Source organism: Lethenteron reissneri, chromosome 17, assembly GCF_015708825.2.
Source record: "Lethenteron reissneri isolate LAM-NWPU_2019-01 chromosome 17, ASM1570882v1, whole genome shotgun sequence".
Classification (NCBI taxonomy): Eukaryota; Metazoa; Chordata; class Hyperoartia; order Petromyzontiformes; family Petromyzontidae; genus Lethenteron; species Lethenteron reissneri.
Genome location: NC_083795.1, coordinates 7,803,879 through 7,825,666, shown reverse-complemented (window position 1 = coordinate 7,825,666; position 21,788 = coordinate 7,803,879). Strand labels below are relative to the sequence as shown.

Genomic DNA, 21,788 nt, shown 5'->3' with positions numbered 1-21,788 from the left:
GTTCCGCTCTTACCCACTAGTTATATTATACCCTTAGGTTTTTTCGGTAAAGTCACGTAGGTAAAACAATCAATAAAATAAAATAATTTAGTTGTTTTCATTTATTTTATTGATTGTTTTACCTACGTGACTTTACCGAAAAAACAAAAGAGTATGAATCCTTGCAGTCACAAAAGCTTCAAATCTAGAATTAGTTATATTATATGTACCCTGAACTTAATCGATTATCCACACTTATTCGCAGGTAAGATAAATTATCGACAAGTGATGGAAAATGCATCCTACTATGCAGGGCTTATCACAGATAAGAGGAAGTGATTCAGAAGTGGTTGTACATTTAATCTATTACCGATGAATATTTGTCGATGCGAGACTTGTGGATGTGGTCTCCTGGAAGTGCTAAATTCTTGCTGGTGTGCAAGCCTTCACGCTTGTAAGCAGAGTGACTGAAGTGTTGACAAATTGTTCTGTACAGGTCTGTAAAAGGCAGTAATTTGTGCTTTAAATAGGATCCACCACTATCACCCCACCACATCAGAGCAGATAAATGGACTTTAAATTTAGTTCAATGTGAAACTACAAATTAAAAATATTCCTGTACTCAGTCACTATTTTTATATTTGTACCAGTTGTCCATTGAGTACTGTAAGTTGACTTCCTTAGTGAAAGGACAGCGAAGGGCTTCAAATTCTTCCACATGTAGTTGTCTTCGTCATCGTCATCACCCACGATGAACGACTCCCCAAGCCGTCGCCATCTCTCACAGTCTTGCGATGCAACAATCGGTGCACTATACATCCTGGAAAAAGCAATGGAAAAAAATGAAAGAGATATCCCTTTGGCTGTTAATCGAGAAACGTGTTGATAGACGCGCAATCACGAAGGGCTGAATTTTGGCGTGCGTCAAATCAAAGGGCAAGCATAAAGCAGCGATCAGTGTGCTGACAGATGTGCTGATATTCAGCCACGGGATTAGTAATTTTCAAACGCCCAACAGAAGAGTATATATGCCCACACTGCAGTGCTGTACAACAAACGATTTGATTGTGTGAATTGAACCCTAAACGCTGAGGCATGTTGAATTTTGAAAAAGAATGCACAGGTTATTGTAATGTTTGCTTTTGGTTGGGAAACATGTTTAGTGGGTTGCTACTGTGGTGTAATGGTTAGTACACTGGACTTGTTTGCATTTCAGAGGTCACCGGTTCTATCTTCTGGCGTGACCGTTAGACACATCTGTGAACGTCTGTGGAAAAGAGCTTCATAGCTCATCGGATTCTTCCAGTCTAAAGATTCTGCTTCTGAACAACGGTGCGAGTTTCCTAAATCTCCGCCGCTGTCCACCCACCGTGGCACATTTAATCGATCAGCAGGTCGTCTATGGTCAGGTAAAGTGACCCCTATAATTCCATCTGGTGAAGGCTCTTCTGCACTTGGCTTGAGCAAAAAATATTGCAGGGCCGCACCTCAACTTGTTCGGGGGAAACACTTATGTTGTGGCACAGCTGAATTTCAGGCATGTCCCTTTTTTACACACTTTTAGTTAACTTGCCCTGTTGACTGTTTATATTCTTTCAAATCTTTGACGCTTAATGTCTTTGGATCTACGAACCCTGACGAGCTGAAATGTTGAACAAAGACTCGTCTCTCGCGTGGCAATTCAATATTTCATTACAAACACTGGCCCAGGTCCCGCCGATCCTGGGCCTCTTCGTGTTTAAAAAAAAATTGCACTATTTCAAATATATTCCAATTGGCCAGACACAAATTAGTTAAAAAAAAAAGTTTTTCAATGTACACTCTTTTATTTGCACTCAGAAGTCGGAAATAAATTATTTTGACCCCAGAATTAATCACATTTGATGTGCTGAATAAAAGTGGGTGGTTTCCTTTCTATATGTTTAATTTTCATTATGCAAGCCACACGCTTTTATTAAGCACATACAACTTCATGAATTCTGGGCTCATACTTAATTTTCAGCTTTTGAGTGCAAATCAAAGTGTGTACATTGAAAATAGTAGTTTTTTACCAATCATTTTTGTCTGAGTTTTGAGCGGATTTGATTTGTTACAGATGGTCCGGTTTAGCCAGTTTCCCCCACTTTGACGAGGGAGTTCCATGCTGCGAGCACAGCAGCAACAAATGCAAGCGAGAAAAACGTCAATATTGCTGAGAATGAGTACAGCATCCTGAGGAATATCGCCAATTTCTGTTAAAATACTTCTCTGTAGTATCAGCTTGCTGATTTTTTTTTTAAATCCGCCTAATTTTAGGTTTGCATCTGGTACTGTGCTGTTTTTTCTTCTCCTGTTTTAAAAAAAAATCCGAAAGATTAATTGTAGCCACAGTCAGACAATCCCCACAAACACGACACACACAAAAGGCATTGTGTGTCGAGCCACCTCTGTGAGATTAGCACATTTGAAAATGTCACGTGGATCACGTGTCTCGTGGCTGTCATCTCTCCAAAGACATTTTGTTCGAGATGTGCTCTCTCTTTTTACCGCGTGGCAAACGCAGCACAAGTGCGGCAGCAAGGCTGCACGGGAAGGTTTGTTCACCTCCCCGTTTTAGAATCGCGCTCGCTGTCCTCCCCCGCGACTGTCTTTCTGTGAGTGCTGCTTCAGCCCCCCCTCCCTCCCTCCCCCGCCTAAAAAAAGACTGTCAATTGAAGATCTCTGCATGGCAGCGCTTGTGAGTATGCTCTTTATTGGATTGAACGTGCACGCGGTTATCCGCTTTTGTTTCGAGCATTTAGTTAACTGGTGGATAAAGCTAACGTTCCCAAAAAAGAGCCCTTTCTTTGTGTTGGACGTGTAAGATTTTTTTTTTGTGTTACAGGGATTCAAGAGCATATATGAAATGAAGATTTTTTTAAGGAGGTGGGGGGGGGAAGTAACTTATTCTATTCTTAAGACATAAAATTCAGTAAAAGTTATTTTGTGTTTGATAAATATGTCGTCTTTTGTGAGCTATATCCAATTAATTTAAATTACTTCTGCACAGTTGTTAGCGAACTGCACAATGAACCTGCTGAGACCTGACTTGAATATCTCGGCAGTGGTTACGGCGAACATAATTGCCATCTGATACTGAACCGGTCCCTGGGTCCCCAACTTCATAAGCCCACACTGATCAGTATGGTGCAGTATTGGTGCCATAACCCCCATAACCCGATAAGCCTATGTACATGTGCTTTCCTGTTAAGTCTGTATGAAGTCCTCATTGGAAAATAACAAACTGAATTGCAAATTGTGGGGAAATGTTACTTCTGTGAGTCAGCTTGGCCCAGGAACATCAAAGTCGTCCATTGTTTTGTTTCCCTTGTATCATGACGACCAGATGACACTGTCCTCCTGTAAACTCCGAAAACAGGAAGCGTAGGTTGGATTAAAAACACGAGAATGCCTCCATTAAGGGAACATTAAGCGGACGTGAGCCCAACCAAGACAATCATCGCTGGCCAGTCGAATTCATCGTTCTGTGTGTTATGGTCTGCCCTTATTATGATTGCAATGAAGGTTTGGGTTTGCAGAAAAATCCCAGGAGTGTAGGAGAATTCATTTATGAATTAGTGACATCACGCATGCCTTGGAAAAGACTCCATTGTGTCTGGAGTGAAATGGTTGAGATAAAACAATATACCAGCATGCTACCAAAGTCTTTTAAGTTCATGTGCATTCAAGTTTACGTATAGCACTTTCCTGTCAGATTTATTTTTGGTTTGTACCGCATGTTGAGCAGCATGTCTGACGTTCCACTCCACATGCTGAGAGCTCAGTCAGGAACTGTAGGTATCAACATGTCGAAAAACTATACAGCACAATCTGAAAACCTGCGCAGGAGACATACATTACTCATTGAAAACTGCTTACAAAGGTTGGGGGAGGTGAGGCGATTCTAATTCAAGCTGGAAATTAATATTTAGTTGGTGGTCCTTGTGCCAACAGATGGGCTTTTGAAGACCCAGTGAAAACCTTTCAGTCATATTGACCATATCTCCCACAAATGATGTAATCCTTTGAGTCCTACTATCTCCTTGTTTGAAGGCACCATTATAATGTATAGTAGATGTGAAGGAATTAAGTTAAAAGTCTTAAACTGTCAAACCAAAGGCCAAAATGTAACACCTTGAATTACGAAGTTGAGCTTATTAAGGCAATGAATGCTGTCTGAATTTTTGTAAATCTCTGCGGTGTGTCTTGTGAATTGTTACAGTGTGTGAACTAAAATCTTGCCATTTCACTGGCATTTCCCATGTAAGAAATACTTAAATGTATCATTTCAATCGTTGCATGCCAAATATTTCTATCATACAAAAGAATAACCTCTAAAATTTCACTGGATGCCTTTTTCGTATCAGTGGCAAAAAACACCACCATTTTGTCGCACGATTCAAAATATGTCAAAGCAACATTGACGGAACATCATAAAGGAATCTGAGGAACACGACTTAAATTTGGAATCTCCGGACCTGGTGAAGACCGAGCCTTCATTGAAACAATCTACATGGGATGGGGAAAATAAACAACTAAATAAATATATACATTTCACCATGACTTTTGACAAATTTTTGCATACATTTTGTAAATTCAGATGAGGGTACTGTTATTGAACATCCCAAACTTTAAGTGCAAAAACGTTAAAATTGTTTGAGTATGCCATGGATGGCATTCTATGCTGTTTTTACATCAATATTGGCTGGCAGACTTTTGTTATTAAAGTGCAATGTTTTTTTTTCATCCTGCAGTTTTTTTCCAGGTGTCCACTGCAATGCAGGCCTTTGTCTCAATGAGTTAGTGGCTAAAGCATATATTTAATAGAAATTTTATATATAAAATATCTATATAGCTTTGTCCTTTGCACTCAAGGGTTGCTGATGCCGATGGATAAGAGCTTTTCAACAAAGTTGATTCAGTCTAAATGAGAGCTTATTGCTGCGTTTGCAAAGAAAAAGGCGGTCAGGCATGGTGCCCGCTAACCGCATGTGTCCCCGTGGCCCTTGGAGAAAATATATTAGCGACGCGTCCTTGATACAAGACAGTTTTGGCTTTGTAGATAATTGGCTCAAATAATATCTAAAGACTTGCATGTTTTAGATGGGGCAAGGGTGGGAATTTCAGTGTTTCGCTGTTGAAATAACGACTTCTTGTCGATAATATTTTATTTCTTTGTCATTTCAAGGCTGTGTAAAATGCTGCACATGCACATACATCGAACAATGACTTGAATTCTGTGAACTGCATCATATTGATATTTATCATTATAAAAAAAGCATCTGTAAAATCATAGATGTTTGAAAAAACGAATATGAGTCATGCGTAATGCCAATAACAAATACCCCCATGTAGCCTTAACAGACTGTTGGGGCAAGTGCTGTTAGCGAGCACCTATGAAGGCCTGGCACAGCACACGAGGGGCTGAGTGTCCAGCACCACGCGATGTTTACACACTGCACTAGGTACTGATTTGAGGTTGAGTCGACCAAGGGGAGGCCCAAGACCGGTCCAGATAATTGTAATTGGTATTGCCCGTGAGTGGGAATCGAACTCGGGTCACTGGGTTCATAGCGCGGCGTGCTCACCACTGCACTACTGCTCCCCACTGCCAGTAATGGATTGTAATACAACCATGCCCAAATAAAAAATGTATTTTATTTATTGAAAGCATTTTATCCTAATATGGTTCAGGAACATGGAACAGAACTGTAGAATGTACAAAAGGCTCGCCATTACACTGAGAGACAGAAATAGTAACATGGATCAGAGAATGCAGTGCAATATATGTCGGTTAAAGACATAATTCAAACGGTTAAGATAAGTTGGTGGGCTTGGGCAGGATACGATACGAGAAGGACGATGGCTGATTGTCCAGAAAAATAACGGAGTGGAAGCCAAGGAACGGAGCCTGTCCAAGAGCACGTCCACCTCGTGTAATAGAGCCATAAGATCGACTTGATGTAGGTGTTTGGTGGATGATTACATCACAGGATAATAAGAGGCGGCAGTGACTTGAGGATGCCTCCTTTCAGCAGCGGATGTATTGTGGCTGATGTTGATGAGTTAATTATACAATTGATACGGACATACATTTCAGCATTCGCACCTCTGCCAATCTAAAAGGCTGTAAAGTTTCAAACTTGAGCTATGTCTTCTGCTGTGCAACATTTACTTACTGCACACTACATCTGTTTTAATTCACGCTGATGCTGAGAGACTGCGGTGACATCGTTTGAGTGTAGATAGTCACTGTGTGCTTGTGTCAGAACACAAATGAAACATTTAAAACAATTTCCATCAGTGGTATCTTTTTGTTTGTTTTGCTATCATGTCCTTTGCTCGATATATTGTGCTGAATTATTTCTGGACAGTCTCTCACCAAGTTGTAAATAAAGGCCTGGTTTAATTCTCTGACGCTTTTCATGAATTATTTTTCAAAAATCACTTCTCACTCTATGGAATCCCCGTTGTGTGATGGTGTCGTATTTTTATTCGCTAAACTAATTAGAAGAGTCAAGAGAGGAATTTTTATATTCTTTGGGTCTTTCGGTAAAGTCACGTAGATAGGCTCAAATGAATAAAAATAAAATAAACATTAAACTACGATGTTTGAATCGCAACACAAGCGGTCGTCATCAGGCGGAGGGAAAAGGGGGTAAGTCTCTAAATGCAACTGTTTATAAAGGTTTAAAAGTGTGCGTAGCCCAAGTGTCACAACGGAGTGGGCGGGACACAAGAGTCTCGGTCAGCAGTGGATAGAGCATCCTATAGAGATGGAGTCTAGCCCATGATAGAGCAAAAGCTATAGAGATGGAGCCTAGCCCATGATAGAGCATCCTATAGAGATGGAGTCTAGCCCATGATAGAGAAAAAGCTATAGAGATGGAGTCTAGCCCATGATAGAGCATCCTATAGAGATGGAGTCTAGCCCATGATAGAGCAAAAGCTATAGAGATGAAGTCTAGCCCATGATAGAGCAAAAGCTATAAAGATGGAGTCTAGCCCATGATAGAGCAAAAGCTATAGAGATTAAGTCTAGCCCATGATAGAGCAAAAGCTATAGAGATGGAGTCTAGCCCATGATAGAGCAAAAGCTATAAAGATGGAGTCTAGCCCATGGCCAGCAGTGGAATTTTGTTTATCACTGTGAATGCTCAAATCATGCCATGAGATTCAGGGCCAACTTGTATACAAGGAAATTGTATCTCATTTGACTTTAGTCAAAGTGCAGAGGCTGCAAAAATATGACACATTGAGTTAGCTGTGGCATTGAAAGCCTCCATTCCCATGTGATGATGTACGTATTATTCACATGTGTAGGTCATTACATTTGCGCGCATATACTTTGCTGTTACGGTAAGTTTTAATATTGCCGACCTCATTCAAATGTTTGTGTGCCTTGTGGCACTTTCTTACATTTTGTCGTATTTTTAAATCCTTTATATTAAGTTCACTTGCTTGCTTGCTTACGACCGTGCAAATCTTTCGGTCGTTTTTTAACCCACTTCCCGTGATCCAATCGAGCTGACATTTTGCACACAGACTCGTTGTGCGTGACAATTAATTTTCGTCAAAAAATTTTTCCTAAATTTTACACTGTTTAGGGAATTTTTTAAAATATTTATTTACCAATTGCTTAATGGTGGCAGACAATCATCTGACCCATAGGTGGCAGCCATCTCAAGCCAGAGGACGAGAGGACTCTAACTGCCACGCATATAAAGGATTTATAGTGAAAAACTTTGTTTTCACGGGTTAATTTTTACTGGCTGCAGTTGGGGGAGGAGTGGCGCAGGGTTGAGGTGATGCTGGAGATGTTAAGTGGGGGGGAAATAAATATATGTATCTGTGTTTGCTGGTTCTACGGTGTGGAGGAGCTGCAGCAGAGCAGCGAGAGACATCCAGAACCGTCATTCAATACGTGAAGGCCATTTAAAAATCTGCAGCTTATAATGTCCGCCTCGGATTTCACAGAATGTTTTTTAACCGACGCCCTCCATTGAGTGACGCCCATTTTAACATTCTATGAATGTGATCTGAGCGGTAACACGTTTGTGTGAAAGATAACAACGTACTTTTTCACAACTTTTGCGTAGGTTAGGCTTTTTCAGGGCTGTGCTGGAGAGCTCTCTCCGATGGAACTGAATTGAGGAACTGAACTGAGATATTGAAAAAGCTCCCAGCACGTGGAGCGAAACGTCGGACATCACGCCAATTGACAAGCGGTACGACCCGATAACACATCAATAAAATCTGCTTCTACCCTCCTTTACACGGGGATTTTAAGTTGTAATACGTCTATTGTTTACCACTTCGAAACGGCCCTCACGACAAATTGTTAGATGGGGTCACTGCATTACTTCCCCCTTAACCTGCCCTATTATTGCCTCCCCCACACTCCCCCTGATACAAAAAAAAAGTTTGCATCCCGCCCTGAAGAGAGAGAGGTGGTCATCCAAATACAACTGTGCCCCCGAAGCTTCACGACAGCACTCACAACGAGGGTAATGGGCTGCCCGTGTACTCTGTGTCCAAATTAACGATAGATTTGTTTGTTATTTCAGCATGGCTTCGCAAAGCATTCCCGCCTGTCTGTCCCTTTAGGAAATGTTATCACTCTTCTACTAAACAAGCACACGCCCCGTGTATCCATGCTTCCCCCCCCCCCTATTCCACCATTAAACAATCCCGCTTGATTGCGCTCAACCTGATCTCCCCCCCCCCCCCCCCATTAACTTGCACGTCTTCACGTGATAAATGTCATCCTTGGCGTAACAACGCTCCGAGAGACGAAGAGATGGAATTTGCGGTGCTCAGTTCCCTACACTCTCCCCTCATCGGATGGGGGGGGGGGGGCGAGTGCTGTAGGACCGTCAGTGTCGGAGCATGTCGCAGGAAGGGGGCTGGGGGCAGGGAATAAAAGTGCACTTTCTAAAATCTTGCACAGTGTCGATTTAAAGCTTTCGTGACTGCAGGGATTCATCTTCTTGGTTTTTTCGGTAAAGTCACGTAGAAGGGAAGTAATAAAATAATAAAAATAAAACATAATAATACGTTTTATATTATTATTTTATTACTTCCCTTCTACGTGACTTTACCGAAAAAACCAAGAAGATCTTGTACAGTGGTTTAAAGTATGCATAATATTGAGTTATTGTGCGCCTCCCTTATTTCACAAGGTCAACCTACAGGGTCGTCACTTTTGTTGGCTGCCATTCACATTTTTTCGCGATTATTTTTCGCAGAGGCTGCGTTTCATCCCGCGTCGCGTACTTTTTTTTACTTTAACGTGAAAAAACATTGTTACATCCAGGGAAGAAAAAAAACGACGTGGTGAAATCATGCAAGTAAATTGTACAATTCCATAGTGGCAAATGGACTTGTCATTCATGGCGATCGCTTTGCCTTCAAAGAAACTAATTTAAGATTTGCATGTACAACATTACCGGCATGGTGCCTCTGGAATATTATAGATTGTCTTCCGCTGCATGTACATCTGCTACATTAATACACACTCGTTATCAAATCATTCACGATGAAACCACACGACAGTTTGTGGATTATAGTCGACTCTTAAGCTCTGTATACATGCTTCGAATCACTTGTGTAAGCATCCATGTTTTTTTAATGAATTTCTGTTCATCACCGTTGATTATCATGCAGTTGTGACGAGTACATTCACAGCAATGTTAACCGACAAAAATAGTTTATTCAATTGAATCGTAACCATATATTGTAACAATTAATCAACTCGCCTTGGGTGGTGGGTTTTCCACCGCTAATGATACAAGTAATTTGTGAGCAATGAAGTATCATTCGTCACATGAATAACTCCTGAACGTGGCATTTGGGGAGTGGTGGCGCATGGGTTAGCACGCCGCGTTGTGAAACCAGTGACACGAGTTTGATTCCTGACCACGGCCAACATCAGCTGGAGTGTGATATCTGAGCCTGGCTTGCACGAGCCCCCAACTGAGCAACGTGGTTAAGTATTTCGATTTAAAGCTTTCGTGACTGCAGGGATTCATCTTCTTGGTTCTTTCGGTAAAGTCACATAGAAGGGAAGTAATAGAATAAAAATAAAAGATAATAAAATAATTTTCACGACGTTTCGGCCACAACGGCTGCTTGCGTTGTGGCCGAAACGTCGTGAGAATTATTTTATTATGTTTTATTTTTATTATTTTATTACTTCCCTTCTACGTGACTTTACCGAAAGAACCAAGAAGGTGGTTAAATATGTTCAAACAACCCCCACCAGTCAGCAGAGCATGGGGAGGCCTTCATCCAGTGATAGATTGAACAATGTGACGAGAGAATATTAACATCGTATTTGTGTTCGTTAAATCGTTTGTAAGGACCTTACGCAAATATAAGCAATTCAGAGTAAGCAGTTAGCAAGCGGACGACTCGTAGCGCTTCATTGAGTTACGGATAAAGAGTGAAGTGGGGCCCAGTGTACCAAGCCACACGGACAGAGCCAATCAATGTGTATGATCGAACACTTAGTCCATTATTTTGTTAACCTTATAAACCCGGACATGCTTATTGACGTTGGGCACGTCTGGCTCCAGCCGACGGCACGCTCGCAGAGGCTGAACAGCAACGCTACTGCCTGGCCCACGAACAGTATATTTAATGGCAATTATTACGCTGTCTGCACATTTTTGAGAAACTCATGTAATATAAAACAAAATGCATGCAGGCTGGAAACAAATTTGAGTCGGCATCATCAGCCACAATTGATCCACTGCTGATTGTTGTCATCTCTTACAAATCCTGCAATTTAATAATCCACCCAGCATCTGCAAACGCATTCCCTCTCTCGGCTGCCACGCTATCGTTATACGTGCAAAAGGTGATTTGCAAAAGGTGATTTCACGACACATTCTCAACCAACGGTCGCACACTTGCGGCCGTTGGATCGATCCTCCCATCATGCCTTGCATGTCATGTGGTATCACCATACTGTGTGTGTATGATGCAAACAGCACAGTTTCAGAAGAACAACTTTAAAGGGATCAAGCAGGGAATGTATTATTCAACATTGATATACGTTTGTGCAATATTGTCAATGACACACTTATTTTGCTCTAATTTTTCTTTGCTTCGTTGATGTACTTCTTGTAATTTATGTGATCCAGATCACTCACAAGTCAGACCATCCTGATCTCTTGAGTTTTCACCTGGTTAAACAAAATAAACCTATCTTTACTAATTGGCCATGAACATCTTAATATAGAGAAAACTGCAGAGCTTGGCCAATTGTTGACACCGGATTGCCGCCTGGATGCCTTCCAGCTTGTATGTGATTCATCGGCAATTGTAAGGGCCAATTTGTATGAACGACGACGCAATGTAAAACTATTCACGTTTAGCTTGAAAATTCTGGCCATAGTATCCTAGGTGGTAGCAGCAATGGCCGAACAATGGTGCAATCGTATTCCATTTTCGTAATTTTTAGGACTCATCAGTAGAGTATAGCCGTCATTGCCTACTGCTCTCTCGCGCCTCTGTGCACCAGCCATCCTGCACAAGGCTTGATAACCTCATCAGTATAGGGTAAGCCACCTCCCAGCCACGGCCGTGAAATTTTAATCGTTTGCCAGTGAAACATTTACGACAATCAGCTGCATCACCGTGCCCCCAAAAGCCCCGTGTGTGTGTGTTAGTTGATGTTTTGAGTTAATTATTTAGGCACAGCTGCAAGTGTTTTAGAATATGTGCCTGGACGTGTAATTTATTTACAGAAATTGAATTCCTAAACACGTTTATGAAGGAACCAAAAAAAGAAAGGCTCATTTAAATGTGAGCAACACTATGTTTCATTGGCATTAGTTTGATACTCTTTGATTATAATTTACTTTAATAATTATTGATCATGTGGTTGGGGGGTGGGAGGGGGTGCAGTGGTTATCAAACTACTATGTGATCCCAGCGACCTGAGTTCGATTCCCACCCACAGCTGAGTGGCATCCGGCCCCCAACCGGCGCTCGCAGGCACAGTGAAGCGTCGTCACACAACCCCTCATGACCAACATGGCATGGGAAGGTCTTTATCCAGCAATGGATTGACAAGCGGCTGATATCATTATTTTGATATTATTATTGTTGTTTTTTACTCCTACACGAAGGATAACATGAGCATGGGGGTGTACATGTTTTTTAATTAACTGCAGCATGTCGCTAACGTGTCACATTCAGAGCGTCTGCTGACGCGGAACATTGTCCACTGGGATTGTTATCCTCCGTTTCACATTAGCAGTCTTCAGTGGACACTGGAATGTGGTTCGCCCCGCTCATCCCAAGTACACAGAGGGTAGATAATTCTCATGCTTTAAGTCTCGAGTGGCATCGGAATGATTTGCAATATGCCTCGTGTGTTGAAAAGGTGCGATGGTAATTGTGGTTCTGCGGAAGCTGCGCCTTGCAATTGGATTCTGGTAAATATCAGGGTTTTTCAGTATGCAGCTTGTATCGTCATGAAGCTGGTAAGGGATGCATCGTACAGTATAGCGGTTTACTTCTTGCCACGGCATTTTATTAAGCGGATATTTCTATACAACATCGCCTGTCCAGTAAGAACAGAGAGTTTATTTTTCCGTTCTGATGGAAGGTGCGGTTTTGTGATTAATACAGGGATTTTTTATATACATGCTGTCATAATAAAGAAAATACGGTTTTCAGAAATGTTAGACGTCGAAAAGGATTGAATAGATATATTATTTTATGCGCAGGGTAAAAATTGGCTCTTGAAACTTCCTGAAGTGAATATGAGGTCAAACCAAATATGTATTAAATTCTGCAAAGTGCAAAATTGGGCTGTGAGGTTACTGTCATTCCCCTGTAATCGTTCTTGGCGAGTGTGCCTTCTGATACCAATTACTGTAATGAAACCATGTGCCTGCTATTATCATGCGGCAGATTAATGGTACCTACGGTACACAAGCTGCATTTATTATTTTTAAAATATATTTATTCCATGCTACCCATTTATTCCTTCAGTGTATGGTGGTCTAATTTCAACAATGTCTTGTGTCTGATGGAGTACTGTGTATATTTATTGGCAGTTTCAGATCATAGAGACCGCTTAGTACATGAGGCACAAAGTTCACATCTAAATGCGCTGCTTCCTCTCCTTGTGGAGGTCTTAGACCGACCGGTTTCTTGTAAATTAAATTACAAAGCACGGACTCAATTTCTGGTCGTAGAGAAATAATCGGCGTAGAAATTATTGGACAATGGAGGCTTTTCGTCTCTCGCAGCAGTAGGGTGGAACCGAGCATGCAGTGGACAATTACCATTGACAAACTTGGGTTTTCCATTTTTGTGAGCATGGCGTTACAGGGAACATCCATCGCAGTAAAAAGTGTGTATGTATAGTGTAGAGGTTCCCGTGTTAATTTAACCTGCATCATCACCGTGTTCTGCCCACTGCTGGATGAAGGCCTCCCCCCCCAAGCCGCCGCCATCTCCCACATTCTCACGATGCAAAAAATCCATCCAACTCCTTCACACAAACTGATTTCGGTGCTTGATCACCGTGGTGGATGGGCGTGCTCTTTCCTTTGGTTGCCACTGTCGTTCGTCTCGGCCAACTGGCCATTATTCCTTCTTGCGGCATGTCCTGTCCGAGGCCCCCCTTGCTGTTCTTGATGTTCATAACCTTTCACTACCATGTACCTAACCCAACTCTACTATGCTGACAATGCATACAACAAAATGCACACGTGATAAAAAATACACTTTTGATATTACACAATGTTCTGCAACAAATATTACAAAAAAGCAAGCTTCATATTATTGCACAAACTATAAACTTAGTGGTATTATTTATTTATTGGCATTGGTCGTACTGTATTTGATATTTAAAGCATATGCAGTACTGTGTATATGTACAATGCAATGTAGTATGCTAATGTTCTTGTTGATAATAATTTCACCCATGCATGTAACCACCCATAGGGTCACCCAAGTGCATGCAGATGGAATCTGGCCATTGAAAGGGGCAGCTGTTGGCTATTTTCTCAAATCATAGGTTTGTAATTAATGATATTAGCAGCGTGGTGTGTGCACAATGCTTTCATTCTCATATAATTGTTTCCTTATACTTTCGCACTGCCAAAACAGCGTCTCATGCCATGCTAAGAGAATTGTACTGGACTGTAGCAATGCAGAGCCCCTTGTCAGTTCACTGCTTGGATGAGGGCCTCCCCATGTTCTGTCGGAGGGAGTGCCGAGTACTGATTCAGACAGATATCACTTGCAATTGACATTAGCCATGGCCGGGAATTGGAACTGAGGTCAGAGGGTTGGCAGCACAATGTGTTAACCGCCGCTCCACCCGTTAGAATATTAGGCCCATTCAATTGCAGTTTTTAACTCATTTATCCAGGAGAGCCACATTGAGTCTTCCGAGTATTTTTTAGGAGGGTCCTGCATTGCGTTATTATTAATAATAAACGTTTTTGGGTTAGATCGCGTTATTTATAAATGTGTCGTAACCCTCCACCACCCGACACGGCCAATCAGTAAAAAAGTGTCACGTTGACAAAAGACAAATAGTTCACTGCTTTAGCCCACCGGTGAGTTGAAGAGTGAATCCACAACATTGACAGTTTTTTTTGGGGTTATTATTTTAAGATATTTTCAGCCAATGCTTGAGTATTTACGTACGTGCGAGAAGGAACAGGAGCACCCGGCGAAAACCCATGTGCGTGAAGGGGCAACATCCTATCCCCGTACAGTTGGAAACAGATGGCGATAAGTCCACATTTGCTGTATTGCCTTGTGGTGAGTCAGGATATAGCACCTCGACGTTTGTGCGATACACCAACCCTCTCCTCCACAGTGCCGGATTACAGGCGTGTATAGCCACCACCGCTTTGAGGCTCTGAAAATCTGATTATGTTTTTACATGCATTTATTTGATTTTAAGCAGAAATTGTTTGGCCTTAAATTTTAGTTGCAGTGCAAATAGAAAACTGGTTCTGCAAGATAGACGCGGTACTTTTAATGTTACACAAAGTGACTATAAAACAAAGCGACGTGAATATGTGATATATGAACATTTAGAAATACAAATAGTGTGCGAATGCTGAATATTACGGTAGCGTATAAAGGTCGTGCTAATTTCATGACTGCCATTTGTGAATGATGTGGGGCGGTGATGCAGTGGGGCGCACACTGCTATCAGTCAACTTAAATGCCATGCCAGGCCATGGCTAACATCAGCGGTGAGTAAAATCTGCACCGGTTCTGGCCATCTTCTTGGTTCTTTCGGTAAAGTCACGTAGAAGGGAAGTAATAAAATATAAAAATTAACATAATAAAATAATTCTCACGACGTTTCAGCCACAACACAAGCAGCCGTCCTCAGGTGAAGACCAGGTCTGTCGGGGAGACCAGGTCTGTCGGGGAGATGCTGTCAGGTGAAGACCAGGTCTGTCGGGGAGACAGACGCGTCTCCCCGAGGACGGCTGCTTGCGTTGTGGCCGAAACGTCGTGAGAATAATTTTATTATGTTTTATTTTTATTATTTTATTACTTCCCTTCTACGTGACTTTACCGAAAGAACCAAGAAGATGAATCCCTGCAGTCACGAAAGCTTTAAATCGGTTCTGGCCATCTTCACCAATCTGCACCGACAAGCGCGGTGAAGTACGGTGAAACAACCCCCAGGACCAACGCAGCATGGGGAGGCTTTCGTCTAGTAGTAGATTGACAAAAGGCTATACCCAAATTATTATGACGACAGTATTTTAAATACAGGGTGGAGCTGTGGCACTGCGGTTGATGCACTGGACGCGGAACTCCGCCACCTGAATTTGATTCCCAGCCATGGCTATCATCAGTGGGGTGTGATACCTGAACCAGTCCTGGCCCCCCCCCCTAGCCCGCTCGACCAATCCGCACCGACCAACATGGAGAAGTATGAACAAAGAAACAACCCCCATGGCATCGGGGAGGCCTTCATGCAGCAGATAGCTTGACGAAGGGCTGTAAGTATGTGTAATCATCAGCGTAACCATAATTAATTATCGGTTTCATTTTTTTTTACGATAGTACTACTATGAAATTATTCTAATCAATACAGTGGAAAATGAATATGTACAAAACACATTATTGAGGCTTCGTTACGTACCCCAGCCTTGTAGCGTGACCTTATTTAAATGGGGGGGCGCATGCAAAGATTAGCGTGGTGAGAAATAAGCATGGTGGCACAACACAGTCAAAGAGATTTTAAACAAATGTCAAACGCTAAACAGAATGAGTAACGATACAATCTTCTTTTGTCTGCCATGAGTTCTCCAGCTTTCTCTCGCTCCCTATGTATATATTTTACCAACATTTGGACCCATGTGCTTAACCTTAAAAAATGCAAATTCAACCCCGATGAAGCTTGGAGAGCTGAATGGAGTTGACAAGAAATCTCAAACAAAACCCTTGTGAAAGACACAATGCAGAAGATCCCTGGCTTTGATCTTCCATAAAGTTCATGGTCCACCCAAAACCGCATCGGCAAAAAAATATGGCAGATGCGGATACCTGATACACAAATGGAAAATGTTAAACTCCAATGTGCGACTGTGGTCATCCAGAATAGATCATACAACATATGACGCAATGCCCGATCCTGAAATACGAAGGGTACATCACAGCGATACACTCCGGTGCTCCTGACGCTGTTGTCCGGCTTGACCAGCTGAATGTGTCATTGTAATTGTTGCTTTGCATCTACATCAGCCATATGAAAAAGAAGACTTAAAAGAACATGACTTTAAGAATGTATCACAACGGGAGCCTTCAGCAATGGGGGGGGGGGGGTTGGCCCCCGCAAGGCCCACCCCCCCGGAAGGGGGGCTGACCTACCCATCATCAGCAAAGATGCCCCATATAGCCTTAACATACTTTTGGGGTAAGTGCTGTTCGCGAGCACCTATGAAAGCCCGCACGGTACACGAGGATGTGGCTGGCCAGCACCACGCCCACCAACCGCCTTTGTCCCCAGTATCGATGTATACACACAGCACCAGGTACTCATTTGGAGGCTGAGTCCACCTAGGGGAGGCCCAGGAGCGGTTCAGATAATCATCGCTGGTGTTGGCCATGAGCGGGAATCGAACTTGGATTGCCGGGTTCGTAGCGCAGTGCGCTAACCGCTACGCCACCGCTCCCCCATCATCAGCATGCAGTGTGTCACGCCCAGTCGAGGGCATCTTGAAATGTGTGCTCATTTCGCGAGCTTCAAGTGGGAATTCCTCGCACACGGCTCGGAGTGAAATACGTTCATTGTTCCAAACCGCGGCCGCCCATTCGTGGCGGCGTGTGCAGTATCGTCGGCTTAATGTTCCAATGTATATTCCCCACGGTGTTTACTCGTGGTTTTTTTACATAGTCGCATTCTGGCATGCAAGATAATCAATTATCTCAGTTTGCTTATGAACAAAACATTGCGTGTCAGGCACCGATTCGAATCGCTGAGAAGCCATCTTCTAATTTGGAGATAACGTACGGCCGTGTCGCATGGTTCCTGCAGTTCGAGAGGTATAGCCATTGGACACGCATTGCTTCGTGGACACAAATTGCTGGACCCGACTATAATGCGCATGTCGAATGGATTGGTGGGGTAACAATAGCTGGTGCATTGCACGATGTGAACCCAGAGACATAAGTTTTATTCGCGGTTGCATATAAAACACCTTTGAAAACACACCGCTCTACATCTCTCTGACCTGGTTCTGTGTTATGAAAAATAAATGGCATTACCCAAGACGTCACCGATTATATACTTTAGAAGGCAGTGCTTTTGAATGTGTTGGGAGTTTTTTTTAAAGGTAGAAACACATTTGAAGGTTGACCCTTTTTAAAAGATTCTGTACATTTTTTTTGCTATTTGGAACATGAGTCGGCTTGGAATTGGGTTTCGCAGCTAAGCCGGTTTGAGCCTGGATAGCATTTGGATGGGTGACCACCATACACAAACAGGTTCTCCTACGGCTTGCTGGGCTATGTCATGTGCAGTGAAGGTAGTGGGGGAATGGTGCATCGATTCATTCATTCATTTTGATTATTCAGCTCCGGACATGTGCATTGAGTCACATGTGTAAGTGTGCTATGAACCCAGCGACCTACGCTCGTTTTCAGTCGATGGCTAACATCAGGGACGAGTGAAATTTCAACCGGTCTTGGACCTCTGCACCTTTGCCAGCCTTCACTGACCAGGGTAGTTATGTATGCTAAAGTTACCCTCTGGACTGACATGGCGTGGAGAGAGGCCTTCATCCAGCAGTGAATTCATAAAGGAATGTGAAAAAAATGCATGGACCAGACTGTGCATCTACTACGTTTTTCTAGATAGATCTGGGTCAGTGGTTGTTATTTGATTCAAACTTGTTTGGAAATGGATAGGACGTTATTACATGTAGTTGTATAATTGTATTTTGGATACCGTAAATACGTTTTGAGTCAATGTAAGCTACATGTGACGGATTGTATGCAAGTACAGACAGGACGCTACTGTAAAAACAATGCTTTAGTCACAGTGCACAACAACAGCAGCAGCAACAGCAGCGACTGCTGAGGAGCAACAATTGTTTTTTGAAAAATGATCCAAGTTCCTCGGCTTACATGGCATAGGCTTGTGATTCAATAAAATAATTACTAGAAATTCAATTAAAGTTAGGGTGGTACTCGGCAAACGGAGCTGGATTCCCGGACATGGAAGACATCAGTGGCAAGTCCTATCAAAGCTGGTTCAGTGCCTACCTTAGGTCGACTCAGCCTTAAATCAGTGCAGTCCCTGGTGCACTGCGTAAACGTCGGCCGTGCTGCCGGTCACACTGCCGCCCATCGAGCACCCCTTTGTCAGTCTTAATCGGTGCTCACTGACAGCAACTGGCCCACGCAGTGCGTGTAGGCCATGGGCGAGAGGTGTCTTTCTCTTTGTCTTCTCTGCCCCTTCGCGTGATGCAGTGTCAAGCGGCGTGTGTCATGTTCATTTACAAGAAGCGGAGCTGTCCGGAGCAACGGACGGGGAAGTCGTGTGGTCATGTCGGGTCGCACACAAAGGCCCGCAGACAAACTTCGCCGCTTTGCGTTTTGTCTATTTCTATGTAATTTCCTTATTGTAATCCACTGCATTATTGCAAATGACAAAGGGGGCCATCTGGCAGGAAAAGGTGGTTTATTGCCTGATGGCTAATGTGCTCTCTTGTAACATTCATATATTCGTGTTTACGGTTTTACTGGGTCAGAGCAGTGGGGCTGTGGTGTTTGTCCATTGCGCAATGAACCAGCCACAGCCTGTGTCACCATTGAGTGACATCTCAACTCGGCGTGTTGCTCACGAATCGCTGTTCAGCACACACGTAGTGCATTACGTGGGACTCTGGAATCATGATATTTATACGGGAGAAAATGGTTGAGCTACGAAACCCTCCCTTCACGGACGTGTTTTCACTCGCAAACGTAGTAAGATTCATTCCTGCTTGGATTTACATTGACAGATGGCAAGAGGAACACGCAGATTAGAGAGCATAGGAAAATCAGAGATATCACACCGACCGTCAAGAAGAGTGAGCGCGCTTGCTCTAGACTCGCAGGATGAGTGGCAGCTAAAGGAGGTGATGTGCCTGGGAAGGCCATCCTCCATGAAGATGGTGCAAGGCAATCAGCTGGTGTGCAGGAGCAAGTTAAATTGTTGAATCGTGGGACTTTGCAGCATGGCTTGGAGAGACCTTCCTCCAGCAGAGAGTATATCATGGCTGCTGATGATGATGATCATGATTTACCACGAGTATTATCGGTGTCAGAAATTGGAGTTATGGATGTGCCTATTATGCACAGCTGTGCTTGTAAACACGAGTTGCGTTCAGCACTTCAACAGACAGCCAGGCTCTGAAAGAAGAAGCTCCACTAGCTTTTGGTGTCTGATTACCAAATAGGATCTGCTTTGACTGAATGTTCTATTTACGACTGCAACGGATAGCTGCCAACACCGTCGCTTGAACGTTCCACATTGCGTTTTCGGGGTTAAGGCCTTTGTCGTGAGAATTATGTAATGAGACGAATTCTTCATGTGCATATGCTGAGATGGTAGTATTATAACATTAATTATTTAAGTTCTGTTTACATTCACATTCAATAATCATTTACAGCCATTTGTCAATTATTTGCTGGATGAAGAACTATTTGGAAGTCCACGGTGGTTGTTTGACCATACTTCACTCTGCTGGTCAATACGGATTGCTGAAAAAGGGGCTAGTTTCTGGTTCGGATATCACTTTCAACTGAGCATCGTCCTGGCCGGAATCGAGCTCTCAGGTCACATGATTTACAGTGCTGTGTTTTCACATCCGGTGGAGAGAATAGTAACAACAATAATCATGCTGATGGGCCCTTATTTACCCACGAAATCCTCACCGATTCCCACTCGACACGGTCACCGAGTCGACGCATCATTGTGGCGCTCATGTGCCGAGTGTTCCTATGAGAGAGCACACTGACCCGAGTTCTGGATAGAACCGCACACTTCCACACATCGTCGAGGGTGACACTCCCTGCCGGCCTGTCCGGCGTAAAAATGTGACTGCCAAGTTCAGGCAGCATCAATGCCATTCACTCACACCTCACTCTCTGTGTGTACGCATGTATGCAAGCATCTCTGATTAGCACGGTTGGCTACGTACGGAGCAAAATAAGTTCAACATACATACATACATAGGTGCTCGCTAACAGCACTTGCCATAACAGGCTGTTAAAGGCTATACGGGGGATCTTTGTCACGTGTGAAATGTAAAGCAGTGGCACAGTGGTTAATGCACCGCACTGCAAACCTGGTGTGACCTGAGTTCAATTACAAGCCACGTGTAACACAATTCGCGAGTGATATCTGAACCGGTCCTGGTCCTCCACTAGGTTTATGCAGCATTAAATGAAACGGTGAAGTGTCCAAACATCAGCAACATTGGGGAGACAAAGGCAGCCAGTTTTGGGACAGGCCACACCACCCCATTGTGCGCTGTGCCAACCTTAACAGGTGCTCGCTAACAGCGTTATCCCGAACACTCTATAAGGCGCGGGGGGGTTTGTCTCTGTGTGTGTGAAAATACCAGTCGTATCACCAGAACCAAATCAGCAGATAAAGAAAATGTGTAATTGAGCATTGTCTCGTAAAAAAAAGCATTTGCTTAACCTTTTTTTTCCCTTTCGTGTGAAAAGGGAAACAATGTTTTTGAGTCTGGTTTTACTTTCCTTGCGTGTCTGTTTAATTACTATCGGCTGTGTCAAGGCAGCGACTTAAATTCAAGAGCATTCATTTAATGTCACACTGTGCCTTTATTTTGTCCGCAATATAGAACACCGTTCATAAGAGTGTGAGAGAAGTCCCGTGTGCTTTTTCGATGTGTTTTTTTTTTATTCCGCGTTAAAATTGTTTTTCTTACCAAAGAGCATTTAATTTTCCATTTCTTTTTTCTTTTTTTACCCTTTGTATTTGTGTGTGAGAGTCTTTCATCAAAGCGTTTAAGTGGGAACGGGTTGCCTTTGGGCCATCCCTACGTTTGGGGAATAATGGGCATAATTAATCCACTTGTAACTTCATCTCACAATACGGTGTTAATTTGTGTATATAAAAAAAATGAAACGTACAAGACACAATTAGCCATCTGCTGCCATCCACGTAATCCCACCTATTATGCATATTGATCACCCATCTATTTACTATTCAGGCTCAAACATGCTTAGCTTCTGAGATTTGCCTAGATCGAGCGCAGAGTTCGGTCACA

The 21,788-nt window shown here is 42.9% G+C and overlaps 1 protein-coding gene across 6 annotated transcripts in view; it reads left to right on the top strand.

The window, feature by feature from the left end:
- Positions 1 to 21,788, top strand: part of LOC133343422 (RING finger protein 122-like) — a 70,786-nt gene that overhangs the window by 13,780 nt on the left and 35,218 nt on the right. Inside the window, exon 2 of one of the 6 annotated variants that reach the window (XM_061553009.1) lies at positions 8,097 to 8,225. The exons of the other annotated variants lie outside the window; for them this stretch is intronic. The gene's annotated coding sequence lies outside the window, so the exon portion shown is untranslated. The remainder of the gene's footprint in view (positions 1 to 8,096; positions 8,226 to 21,788) is intronic. 6 annotated transcript variants of the gene reach the window in all.